Raw genomic sequence first — 14,030 nt, 5'->3', positions numbered from 1 at the left:
TGTAGTTTACCAGGTGTTTTTACATCCAGTTTGAGTTCTCAATGAGGAGGGAAGGAGGAGTATGTGAGCCATTCACTGGAGTTTAATGAGGTTGGCAAAGTAGGTATTATCCCCTCATAACAAATTAGAATAACAGCCTCAGAAAGGTCCAGCAGCTAGCCCAAGGGCACCCAACTAATGACAGAGGCATAGAGAACTAGGTCTTTTGGCTATCAAGTTTAATGCTGTTTTCCTGGTGTCACGTTACCTCATATAACCATCTTGTGCTGCTTTTCCTATTCCTACAAGAACCAGTCAAGTCCAGTCTGGAACTTGTAATGCTCAGAGCACTCACCAAAATTTCTTTTAGATGGGATTGCTTGGCCTTGCTGAGGCAGGCCGGATTCTGACCACCATTAAGGATCCTGTGATGAACTGTAAAGGTTTTATTCTGTTTGATTAATGTGTGTAAACCAGGCCTCTCCTTTTGCCTTGTTTTATAGTCCGTAAATCAGTAAATTACAGGCAGCCCTCAAAACACCAAGGACCTCCAGGGGCTCGGCACCCTGGAACCATTTGCCCACTTGCAGTGTGTTAGCTTGAGAAGCTCTCCTGGACTTTCCTCAGCTCAGTTGTTACACGTTTCTTTCCCAGAGTGGGAGAACAACTGGAGAGTCAGGCACCAAGACGCTTGACCGGGTCGCTGATGTAGGGACACCCTTTACTCAAGCTCCAGATCCATGTTTTATCAATCAGGTATTTTATTCTTACTGTGAGCGGAGTACTGTTCTCGGTCTTAATGAAGTTCTCACAGATAAAGTCATTTGCTGCCTTCAAGAACTTAGATTGTAGTTGAGAATGTGGAACAGACGCGCATATGTTTAAAACAAAAGCTGCTGAAACAACTGAGGTGTTGACTGATAAGCACAAAGACTACGTGCTTTAGGGAAAGGTCGCTGTATTCGGGCCTGTCTTCCATCACAGCCAAGCTCTTTTACAGGGATGCCTTCACCCTAAGCCTCTGCTTCCTCAGCTCCCATCCCATCCTTGATTCTCCTTCGTCCTGGCTTGTGCCGTTACCATTCCAGTGCAGCTACTCACCAGTCACCAGTTACTTTGCCGTTGCTAATTAGAGGGACCAATTTAGCTTTTATTTACCTTCTGCAGTATTTGAGGCTATTAACCACTCTTGGCACGCTCCTTAAAACGTTTTCACTGGGCCAGGTCTTGTCCCTCTTCTCACTATGCACATTCATCATGGCTCATTTTCACCCATTTCTGTGACTTCAGCCATCACCTCTGGCTGGTGACCCCACGTTCATCAACCCGCATCCACCGGACAGCTTTACCTAAGGATCCGTAAACATCTCAAACTCAGCCTGAAAACTCGGTCATCACCTTTCCGCCTTTAAAATCTCTTCTCACTACCACGCACTGATCATCTAAGCCAGAAATTAGTGTCGTCTTGGATTCCTGCCTCTCTCACTCTCCTATGAGTCTTGTCAGTTCTAAATCCCGGGTATCTTGAAGATGCTTCTCTTCATTTTCTGTGCCTACATCACTTACCTGCTCAGACCCTTATCTGCCATCTCTCAGACTGTGGCAGGTGTCTTCTTAGCTGATACCTGCCCTACGCAGGTCCTCTTTTCTCCTGGTGATGGAATCCATGTATTTCTTAGACAACCATTCCACCCCCATTCTCTGTTCATGTGCTTGGGGTGAATCGACTCCACCCCTAGACCCAGACCTGCGTACTCGGCATCACTTCCTCCATCTCAAGACCCAGCTGCAGAAACTGAGGAATTGGCACCTGATCCAGTTAGAATAAAGGCTAATCCAGGGAGTTTTTCTGTATTACCTGAGAACAGGGTGCTCTCTTGCTCCTGGTGTTGCTAAGGATATGGTATAAGCCTGGACTTGTTGGCAGCCATCTTGCCACATGAGCAAACTTGCCTGAGAAAGGAGCCCGCATAAAGGAAAGCAGAGCTGAAGGAGAGAAAAGCAGGAGAGTCTCTGTGACTTCGGATTTGAACTCCTGGACTCGTTTGTGCGTGGAAGCAGGATATCCTTGGATTTCCCAGTTATGTAAGAAATTTTTTTATTTGCGCCTAAGTCAGTTTGAGTTGAATTTTCTTGGAACCAAAAGATCCGTAGCTTGTATAGCGATAAGATGATGGACGTCTAGAAAGAGGAGTTGACAGTGAATCCAAGATTTTGTGCCTGGGGTACTGAACCCAGGTGGTTCCCCTCTCAGAAACCAGGAAGCGCTGGGGGAAACTGATTTCCAAAGGGCTGTGAAGAGTTAGCCCTGTTGAACTGAAGGTGCTACGGGACATCAAGGTGGCAACTGAGGTTGTGTTACAGGAGCTCAGAAGAGAGACTCTGAACAGATGATTAGATTGCAGAGAAAAGAGATTTGCGAGAGAACCAGGTTAGAGATGAGGAGAGGGCTGAGGTGCAGCTCTGCTCATTGATAAGAGGGGAAGAGAAGCCAAGGCCAGGACGCAGGGCAAGCAGAACCATGTCTTCCTTGGTGGCACACTGTCAGCCCCTCAGCACTTCCTGAGAACCACAATGAGCCAGGCTCTGTCCTAAATGCTGGCGGTCCCTACCCTCAAGGCTCACGGTCTGCTGCGACTGAGCGGGAACAGATGGATATCAACCAGTGTGAGCACAGAAACAGAAGCAAGTTTCTCCATTAACGTCATTGAGTTCTTCAGAGAAAGGAAATCTGAGAAAGGTCCATTGGACTTAGTGACCAGCAAATCACTAGTGCAGTTTCAATAGGATATTTGGGCAAGTGGCTGTTTTAATAGCAAAACAACAGCCACCATTACATAACATTTACTGTGTGCCAGGCACTGGCCTCAGCCTTTCACGTAATGTGACTCACTTTAACCTCAGAACAATTCTCTGAAGTAGATACTATTATTCCCATTTTTCACACTACTCTCATTTTATTACCCATTTGCCCTGAGAGAGTAAATGTTCTCCTACCAAACTTCTGGAAGAGCGTGTGTTATAAAGATCCTCAAGGTAATGCTTCTGTGATTCTCAAATGATTTATGCCCTTACAGATTTCATGTCAGTACAGACCCACTGAAAAATCCCCAGGAAGCTTACCTTGCTAAATGCAGTTTCAACTGAAGAATGCTCTTTGAATATTTGTACTCCTCTATTTCTTTTTTTTTAATTGAAGTGTAATTGACATACAAATCCTATTAGTGTGAGGTGTATATCAGTGATTCAATATTTTTAGACATAACAAAATGATCCCATTAAGTCTAGTTACCATCTGTCACCTTACAAAGCCATTACAATGTATTTTTAATTGCAGTGTAGTTGACATACAGTATTGTGATAGTTTCCATGTTCAACATAGTGGTTGGTTCGACAGTCATATGCATTGATACATTACACAGTGCTCACCCCCATCAATGTAGCCACCATCTGTCACCATACAAAGTTATTACAATATTACTGACTATATTCCCTCTGCCATACTTCTCCCCCACTTATCCCTGTGACTTATTTTTGAGTGGGAGTTTGTACTTCTCTTTGTTTTGTCTTCCCCAGAAGAATGTGGGCACCATGAGAGCAGGACAGTGCCTTCCTGCTTCGCTGTGTCTGCTCCATGGGCGTACTCTTCCGGGGGGTCCTGGGAGAACAAAGGTAGACAAGGTCCCTTCTCTTAAAGGGGAAACAGGTTTAAATGAGGCTCTTCATTTATACATGGACACAGGATAAACAAATGAAAAATCAAATATTACAGGAACTACATAAAATGGAGTTAGTAATACCGAGTGTGACAGCCCATCATCCAGCAGCCGCCTGTGACAGATAAGACAACAAAGCCCAGAAACCTCAAGTAACTTGTCCAGCCTCGCCCAGCAAGTTGCTACGGAGCTGGGGCCAGAGTGAAGGGCTCTCACTTCTGGTTGAGAGCTTTTCCCACATCTCACATCGTCTTGCAGTTAAAAAAACAACAGCAGCAACATTCCTAGTCTTGCCTACAGGAAGCTTCCAGCAAATATTGTGTAAAGTGAGATAAAGGGAAATGAATGCCACAAAGCAATTCACCACGTGTCAGAGGTAACACTGCACATGCTCTGGGCTTTCAGGAAATAGCAAGATCATATCGGGTGTGACATGGCTGGAACAACACGGATTTTCCGCCTTAACTGAAAGACACTAACCACTGCCAGCCTGGGGGTGGGGAGGGAGGACACTGAAGCAGACGGGACCGTTGAATGATTCCACCATAGGTCTTCCCATCCCAGGGCTGTCCCGGTGCTGTGCTGCTCAGCTCAGAAGACCTGGGGCACTGCGGGAATCCACACCTGCCTCCTCAATGCCCAAAAGGCAACACCTTTTTGTTGTTGTTACCTTTATTTCAGTAAGTTCTACAACCAGTTGAACTGGAAATTCTACTCCGATACTCAGGACCCAGACGCTGAAGGAAGGGTCTAGCCACTGAGCCTGAGAATCCTCCCTTACGGTCTTAATGGCCAACATTCACTGAGCATTTCCCATAAGCCGGAGATTGTTTTAGGGTGGAAGTAATTAAGATAGCAAGAGTTGCTAAAGCCCCTCCAAGCTACCCAGTAATAAGGAACCTGATAAATGATCTGAAAGAATCGCTAGGAATTCCTTGAGGTGTTAGTCGGGGTCCTGAAACTTTCAGAGGTCAGGGACTGTCTCTGAGAATCTGATGAAAGCCAGCCTAGGCTACCCAGAAAAATGTACAATGACACAAAAGTTTCCGTGTCATTTGTGGGGGTTAATCCCTGTTAAGTCTATGTGTGTGAGAGAGAGAAAGAGGAGAGAGAAATCTTGTGCCAGAAAATAATGAAATGCTCAGTGAATGATGGGACATGTCAAAAGAACCAGCTTGAAGGGCTCCTCCCCTCCTCCAGTCAAATTAGAAACAAATTTAACAATTAAGAACAACATTTATCAAAAATAAAATTAATAAGTTACAACTAACTGGAATGAGTCCAAACTGATAAAAATAAATGAGTAAATTAAGAGGAGAGTAAGGAAAGCCCCCTTTTTTTTTTTTAAGGTAGGCTCCACACCTAGCGTGGAGCCCAGAATGGGGCTTGAACTCACAACCCTGAGATCAAGATCTGAGCTGAGATCAAGAGCAGGTGCTTAACCAACTGAGCCACCTGGGTGCCCCAAGGAAGCCCTTCTGTTTGGAGAATGCCAACTACTAAGTATGGAAGGACTAATGGAAATAGAGAATCAGCATTTGGCAACCACTGTGGAGGTGACTGGGGCAGGTGGGAATTATCAGTGAATGTCAAGGCTAGTTGGTGGAAGTCTTGGTGAAGAACAAGAATATTGGCATAATGTCGGACTACCTCTGTCTCCCCCAAATACTAATTAACTACAAAGGGGAAAGTGGTGAAGTTAAGGTAGAGAAACCAGGCAAACTTCAACATAAGTAGGTGGTCATGGTTAACGTGGCCAATGATGGGACAAGTCATGTTTCCTGATGTGAGGCCCTGGGAAGGGCACAGCACCATCTCTGAGAGGTTCTGTCAGCAGTGCATGGCTAGAGTCTGGCCATGAGCAAACATCAGATGGACCAGGCTCAGGCGCCTCCTACAGAATGAAGGTATGAACCCTCAAAACAGTCAAGGGAATGAAAGGGGAAAAGCTGACAAACTATTCCAGACTGAAGGAGTCTGAACAACATGACAACTAAAGGCAACATATATTCCTGGATGGGATCCTGGACCAAAAAGGAAAAACTGACATCATTGAGTCAGTGGTGAAATTTGAACAGTCTATAACTGGTCGGTAGTGATGTGTAAATGTTGATTTCTTGATCTCCTGTTTGTGCATGTTAGCATCCTTATGTGGTATTGTGATTTACAACAAGAAATATATATTTGGTCTACATCCCGGTTTCTGGCACAAAGCTAAAACCTTTGGAATTTCCTAAGATAAGAGCGATAAAGGTGTCTGCTATTCATAACAAGCCCCTTTCAACCACACCTGAGTGTATTAGTTAAGGCGGGCACTTTGGAAAGCCCCTAAAGATGGGGGCTGGTTGCCCGGGAAACCAACCAAGCGTTTAGAGGGTTGTAACTTTCAGCCCCACCTCGGATCTCAGGGAGGGGAGAACAGCTGGAGATGGACTTCAATCACCAATGACTGATGATTTAATCAATCATGTCTGTTATGAGCCTCCATTAAGCCTCAAAAGGACAGGGTTCAGAGAGCTTCCAGGTTGGCGAGCCAGTTTGCAACCACGTGCTGGAGGGCGGTGTACCCAAAACTCCACAGGGACGGGACAGGAGCTTCTGTGTTCAGGACCCTCTAGACCTCTCTCTCTGAATTTTTTCATCAGGCCCTTCATTTGTTTTTTTTTTTTTTAAGATTTTATTTATTTATTCGACAGAGATAGAGACAGCCAGCTAGAGAGGGAACACAAGCAGGGGGAGTGGGAGAGGAAGAAGCAGGCTCATAGCGGAAGAGCCTGATGTGGGGCTCGATCCCAGAACGCTGGGATCACGCCCTGAGCCGAAGGCAGGCACTTAACCGCTGTGCCACCCAGGCGCCCCTAGGCCCTTCATTTGTATCCTTTAACATTCTTTGTAATAAATCAGTAATCTAATCAGTAAACTAGTTTCCGGAGTGCTGTGAGCCACTCTAGCAAATTGATTGAACCAGAGGAGGGGTTCCCTTCTCTGAAGGGGGCAGAGTCATAGGAACTTCTGATTTACCGCGAGAGAGTCAAGAACTGCTGTGGGAAACAAAGGCAGAAGGAAATATAGATAAAATTAAATGTCCTTGTAACCTGCAGCCCATTGACAAATACTTGAGAAGGGCAAATCATAACATTCCTCCAGGATCGCTTTAGCATATGAAAGTCCTCTTGGAATTTCCCTTATCTCTACTTGCCCCATTCCCAAGATGTATAATCTCTTGCCCCTCACAACCCAGGGGCAGGAGGCAGCAGCGACAGCAGTGCCTCTTTCTTCCACAGGTCTGGTCCCCGTGCTTTAATAAAACCACCTTTTTGCACCGAAGACATCTCCAGAATTCTCTGTTGGTCGTCGGCTCTGGACCCCACCAACCTCACCAACATTCCAGAAAAAACTACATCAAGAATCACAGGTAACAACGTGGACTTGCAGTTGACGTCTGAATTGGGGGCAGTCTTGTAGGGCTGAGGCCATCTCCAGGTAGATCGTGTCAGAATTGAGTTAAATTGTAGGACATGCATTAGCGTCCATTGAGAATTGGAGAATTGCTTGGTGGTGTTGGAAAAATACATACTGGAGTGCTGAAGGGTGATGGGACATCATGTTTGAAGATTCCAAAAATGACAAATGATTATTAGTACTTAGAGTGAGCAAAGGAACAAACGCAGTAGACTATGAACAAACAGGGAATGTGGGTGAATGGGGGTATGAGAGTTCTCTGTACTGTTCTGGCAATGTTAAGGTAAGTTTGAAGTCATTTAAAAATAGATGGCTTCACGGGTGCCTGGGTGGCTCAGTCAGTTAGGTGTTCAGCTCTTGGTTTCGGCTCAGGTCATGATCTCAGGGTCGTGAGATCGAGCCTAAGATTCAGTCTCTCCCTCTGCCCCACCCCATCCCACTCTAAAAAATTAATTAATTAATTTAAAAAGATTGTTTCAGAACAAAGGATGACATATGAAAGTATTTGCGGTAGGTCAATTACCAACACAGCCACAGAAATTTCTCCTATCCTGGATAGCGCTTTGCAGTCTCTCCCACCAAGAGGTGGAGTCTGTTTTCCTTCTATGAATCTGCACTGGCTTGGTCACCTGCTTTGGCCCAAAGAATGCAGACGTTGTGTGACTCCCCAGCCTTGGCCTCCAAAGGCTGGCAGCCTCCATTCTTGTTCTCTTGCTGAAATCATCGTAGAAAGAAGCCCAGACCTCCTCGAGGATGAAGGAGTGGACATGGAGAGAAGCCATGTTGGGCCATCCCGCAATTCTAGCTGCATTCTGACAGCAACTGTGAGCCTCCCGGTCAATCTCACAGTCTCAGTTGTGAGAAACTGTGGTTGTGACGCTTTGGAACGGCTCATTACACAACATGAGAAAACCTAATATATGTTACTTTTTCCATCATGCTACTTAAGAACTTAATCAACTGAATTCACATTGAATAGAATTTCCCTCAGGTTGGATGGAGTAGTTGCACTTCTCTGCAAAGCTATCCCTATCTTCCAGAGAACTGATGTGCAGATGGGTAGCGATGATAGCACTTTCTAGTTTACAGGAGTCTTTGACTTCGGTAACCTCGTTTCCCCTTTATCACAACCCTAGGAGAAGGAACAGGTGTTATTGTCCTTAATTTTACAGACCTGGAAATAGGTTCAGAGAGGTAATGTCTCTTGCCCAAGGAAACACAGCCAATAAGCCCTGAAGTTAAGACTGGAATCCATGTTTCCATGTTGTTTCTACTTTGTCAAGGTGCAGCTGAAGTCAAGGGGCTTCTGTAGAGAACACTTGCTCTCCCGTCAGATCCCAAACTAATAGATACCGGGAAGTGTTCTGATGTCCTGCATCAAGCTTGGTTTGCTGTGAATGCGAACGGGACGTTGATTGCGATCCCCTCATCAGCCAGGACCCCAAATACACTTCATTCTACTTGTCCCTCATTTTTTTGAACATGGATACTCAGCTGCATGGTAACTGTGGGTCTCGAACAAGAAGAGCTTACTTAACGTCAGTCTTCAAATACGCTGTTAGGATTCAAAGTTATCCAGTCGTTTGAATCTGCTCGGCGCGGCTTCAGAACTATGCAAGAAGAGATGTTCCTTAACCATAGGATGAAAAGCAATTGAATGACAAAAATCTCTGCTTTATTTTTCTCCTTAGCCCTCATCTCCACCTGAAACACATATGTATGCTTGCTTGTTGACTCTCTTCCTCTTCCTAAATTTAAGCTCCGTTCAGGCAATCAGTAGTTGCTGATTGAATGGATGGATGAAGACCAGCCAGACACGGTTTGCTACCACTGATCTGTGTACATTACTCGGCCCCTCTGAGCCTCAGGTCATCTTTCTTTCTTTCTTTTTTATTAAAAGATTTTCTTTATTTATTTGACAGAGATAGAGACAGCCAGCGAGAGAGGGAACATTCCACAAGCAGGGGGAGTGGAAGAGGAAGAAGCAGACTCATAGCGGAGGAGCCTGATGTGGGGCTCGATCCCATAACGCCGGGATCACGCCCTGAGCCGAGGGCAGACGCTTAACCACTGTGCCACCCAGGTGCCCCTCAGGTCATCTTTCAAACAGAAGTGACGTACATGCCTTGCAGGATGGCTGTGATCAGGCGGGAACACTACATATGACAGGCTCACCTGCCAGCCGGCAGGCTCCCAGGAAACGTTAGCTGGTGGAGAATTTCTGTCCTTAGAGGTCTTTCAGGAGAGAAGTGCTTCTACCCTGCGCAATTTAATCCTTCACCTCTTTCTAGTCCCGTGACTGTGAGATAGGATTCCTCCTTCAGAGATGTTTTTTCCCCACTGTCAGGGAAATGAGAACCGTCTTCAGGAGTGGCCCCCTCGAGGCTTGCTCTGTAGGCAAAAACCAGTTTGGAGCGTTTTATCGTCTGGACGCACTTCTCCAGCGCCTGTAGGTCCATTCTGGCCATGGTTAATGGCAGTGAGTAACCCAACATGAAAAGGCTGCTGACAGGTTTGCACCAAAGGAGGCAGCTAAGTAACCACGGAAGGATTAAAAACCCATCTCACCACCCACGGAGCCTGCTAGTAATACACACACACACACACACACACACACACAACGACAAGAATCAAAGAGCTGTAAATGGTTCTCTGGTTTCATGGGCCAATAAGCAGGAGATCAAGTTCTTCTAGGCCATCTGCTCTCCCCCAGCAGCCTGTCCACCTGACGAGGAGATGACAGGGTTGGCGGTGCTGATAGAGAAGGGTCCAGAGAGCTTGCCCAGAGATAGACTTTGCCTTTTTAGTGATCACTCTGCAGAGAAGGATTCCACCAGTCCACATTTCCATCAAAAGTCTCGTTCTCCTGGCGACAAGTGGGATTGCTACCCATTTTTGGAGATGACAATGATAACTTTGGGGGCTTTGAAGAACACCTTTGTCTAGACAGAAACAGCTCACAAGCTTTTGGAAAGGCACCATCTGAAACCTTGGTTGGCTTGGTTATAGCTGGGTAACACTGACTCATCCTGTGAAATGCTTTCCTTGGCCTCGTGGGACTTTGCTCTCAAATTCATCTGAGAGTTATAACCCCTGGAGTCAAGAGGATGAGAGTTAAGTTCAGGTGTCCAGGGTTGATGTGGTGTTACCCACAGAGCAGAAACTATTCACAAAGGAGCAGATGCCATCCATCCACATCTGGAAGACGGAAGGGCATCCCATGTCTACTCTCCAAACCCTGTTCCTTTTCCCAGGCTACTTGATTCTCCTTCCCCTGTCCCCGGAAATTCCACAAAGGGAAGAAAATAACGTACTATTTTCTCTTTCTCTCCAGTCCTTGATCCACTGCATTTACTCTGTACTGGTTTCTCTGCTGATGTTTTTCTACATAAGAAGAGTATCTTTTTTTAACTTCAGAAGCCACAGACAAAGGAAATTAATAAGTTATTGAGCATCTATTCTTTGCTGCCAGACTCTTGGGTAACATATGTTGTATATATTATCATTATTTCATATACTAAATGCCGATGAACTTTCCAGAGTTACTTATGGTCACAAAATGATAAAATATGAAATAAATACAAATATCATTTAAAGCGTGATATCATCACAGAGCGTTTTGTGCAACGTTTTAACCAAGCCGTTAAACACTATTAACTCAATGCCTTTGAAGCCAGGCAGTACCTAAGGAACAACACAAACCCAGTGTCACACTCGCACACAGTGCTCTTCTCATGTTCGTTGCCATTGTCTACACCTGCTCCATCTTCTTCAGTGACTTAAACACCTAGCTTAGTCTCAACTAGGGCCCTTCCAACCCGCTGCCCTTCCAGTTCCTTCATCTCCCCAAGTCCTAGGACCCTCCTCTCCACCTGACTTCGGACTCCTCACAGCCTTGTCACCGATGAGCCTCTGAATCGGCTAGAACTGTTGCGCCTGGAAGACCTCAGGCTCAGACCTGCCTCGGATATGCCATCTTTTCCTCCACTGGGCTCTCCTTTACACCTTGCCAGCTCTCCTGCTCGTTCGCTGCCAAGCATCTTGAAAGGACGGGCTTCAACCTCACCTCTGCTTTCTCCTCCGAGCCCTTTTATGGCCTGACAAAGGTTTCTAGTGATCTTTCAGTGGCCGAATCCAATGGGTCCCCCTCACACTTAAACTCCCTGACATCTCTGATTTATATGATGCTGTCATCCACTCCCTCTTCCCTATAAAATGATGCCTGCTTGTAATTGCCATGATCTCACAGCGGCTTCGTTCTCCCTCCTTCTTAGTCCTCTTCAAAGCCATTTCTTCTCCTGCCACTCCTTCACTGAGGCCTGCCCCAGCTTTCCCCTCTTGTCCTCAGGATTTCCCCTGGGAGGTGTCCGCCGCTCCTGTTACTGCCCAATGGTGCGTGACTCCCCAGTCTACCGCTGCCTTTGACTTCCCCTTGACCGCTGGCATTTCCAGCTGCTTGTGGACAGCAGTAGCCTCTCCATATTTGTAATTCAGCATCTCCAACACACGACTTTTACCTTTTAAATCTGCTCCTCCTTCTGTGTTCCCGGTTTCAGTTGATGGGAACTCACGAGAGTTGTCTTTAACGTTTCCCTCTACCTCGTCCCCCACCCCCAGCCTCTGAGGGCCACACCTGTCAGTGATACCCCCACATCTCCTCCCAGCCCTTCCCTCCTCCCCGTTTCCACAAGGCCACTGCCTTGGCTGAGGCCCGCCCTCCCTATCTCTTCATCTCTCTTCATTACTGCAATGCCCTGTAGGTCCACTGCTTCCTGCCACCAGACTGATCCTCAGCCACAGCACTGAACAGTTCACTCTTTCTCCAAACCAAAAAAAAAAAAAAAAAAAAAATTTTTTCAATAGTTCAAGTTTTTTAGCCTGGCCTTCAATGCCTTCTAGAATCTTGTCTCAGCCAGTCTCTAGTCTCCCGTTACTCAGCTTCTGTTCTCCAAACATAGTTCCTTCCTTCTAGGCACCTGTTTCCCCCGCCCCTGGATCTTTTGCCTGTAGCCCTCATGCCATTTCACCTTCCAAATCCTGTACCTCTGAAAGCCTTTCCTCCTGGTTTTCTACCCACTTGAAGCTGGAATAAGTCCCTCTTTTCTCTGTATCCTGATAACATCTTTTGTTTTGGACATCAGTTATAACACGTATACCTTTTTTCAGAATACTGAGGTGAAATAGGTTAATTTTCCTGCCAGACTGGAAGGTTCTTCAAATTCAACAAAAAAATTATGTAGCTTGCATTTTTTAAAACTATTTTTTAAAATATTTTATTTATTTTTTGACACAGAGTGAGAGACAGAAAGAAAGAGCACAAGCAGGGGGAGCGACAGAGGCAGAGGGAGAAGCAGGCTCCCCACTGAGCAAGGAGCACGATGCAGGACTCGATCCCATGACCCTGGGATCATGACCTGAGCTGAAGGCAGATGCTTAACCGACTGAGCCACCTAGACATTTTTTTTCAAATGAGGCATTGCGACAGCAACTAGGACTCAAAAAAAAAAAAAAAAAAAGTAATTCCTGCCCTGGAATTGGATCCTTCCCGTGGGAAAAGATGATAGAGAAACAGAGTTGCTGCACTACGTGGCAGGAAGCAGGCTTGTCTTGTTGACATTCGTTTTCCTCAAGTCCAGGATGGGGCCTGTGTTAGGTGAATGGCGTTCTAGAGCTGGAAGAGCCTAAAAGGTCACGCAATCTAAACTTTAAGTGTCCTAGCATAGAGGCCCGAGACCACAGAAATCAGGGGCCTGCCCAAGGTCACCAGGCCAGTGAAAGGCAGTGCTGAACCAGGCCCTATCCAGGGCACACCCCATCACAGCCCCTCTGCGGGGTGGCGTGCTATGGGGCGTCACAGCCATTCGTCAGAGTTATGAACTATAGGGAATATTCCAAAAAGCACTACAGGATAATCGGTAGATAAATCTGGGCTGAGTGGCAAAAAAAAAAACCAGGGAAGATTTTAAAGGACAAGTAAATGTTTCTCCTGTCATGAATGCACTGTTTCCACAAAACTCTGCTCACCACATTGTTTCTACATAACTTTTTGGTCATTTATTTTGTTCTTTCCAAGAGTCAAATTGTCTAATGGTTAATTAAGCATCCATCCACAGGAAAAGCAAAGATTGAACATTTTAAAAGGTCTCATTCCTGAATTAGTGCTCCTTCCTGTAAGCCATCCGGAAGGTTCCAGAAAAACTGCCTACTTTTTTTTTCAAAAGGCTTCCCAAAATCATTGCCTTATTCTCAGGAGGGCTTCAAACAAAACCACATGAAAAATCTATTAAGGCATTTTTTTATCCAGAATAAAATTCTCTTTTAAAAATGTTATTTATTTATTTATTTATTTATTTATTTATTTGGGAGGAGGGGCAGAGGGAGAGGGTGAGAGAGTCCCAAGCAGACTCAGCGCTGAGCACAGAGCCCGAGTCTGGGCTCGATCTCATGACCCTGAGATCATGACCTGAGCCAAAATCAAGAGTTGGACGCTTAACTGACTGGGCTGCCCAGGTGCCCTGGGATAAAATTCTCTGAAAACTGCCTTTATCCTTTTCTTTATAAACCACTCATCTCCACAAGGTATTATTATATTTATTCACACATTTTAGGCACTTATTTTAGAGAAGTAAATGAAAAAAGTCTATTTCATTTTCCTGCATTTAAAATCAACCGCAATATATAAACAAAATATATTCTTTTATTATTATTATTCCTACTGTAGAAAAGAACGTCAAGGTGCCAGCCACGGCTGGAGCAGAATAAAGGAACGGAGAACGTCATTAGTGCTTATGGGCGACCGCTAAAAAGCTTCTCAAGGTTCTCAACAACGTGGTGGATTACCTTCTCCTCCAGTGCAGCCAGGGAGGTAACATG

The sequence above is a fragment of the Ursus maritimus genome, unplaced genomic scaffold (assembly GCF_017311325.1).
Source record: "Ursus maritimus isolate PB19 unplaced genomic scaffold, ASM1731132v1 scaffold_21, whole genome shotgun sequence".
Lineage (NCBI taxonomy): Eukaryota > Metazoa > Chordata > Mammalia > Carnivora > Ursidae > Ursus > Ursus maritimus.
This window is presented reverse-complemented; position numbering follows the sequence as displayed.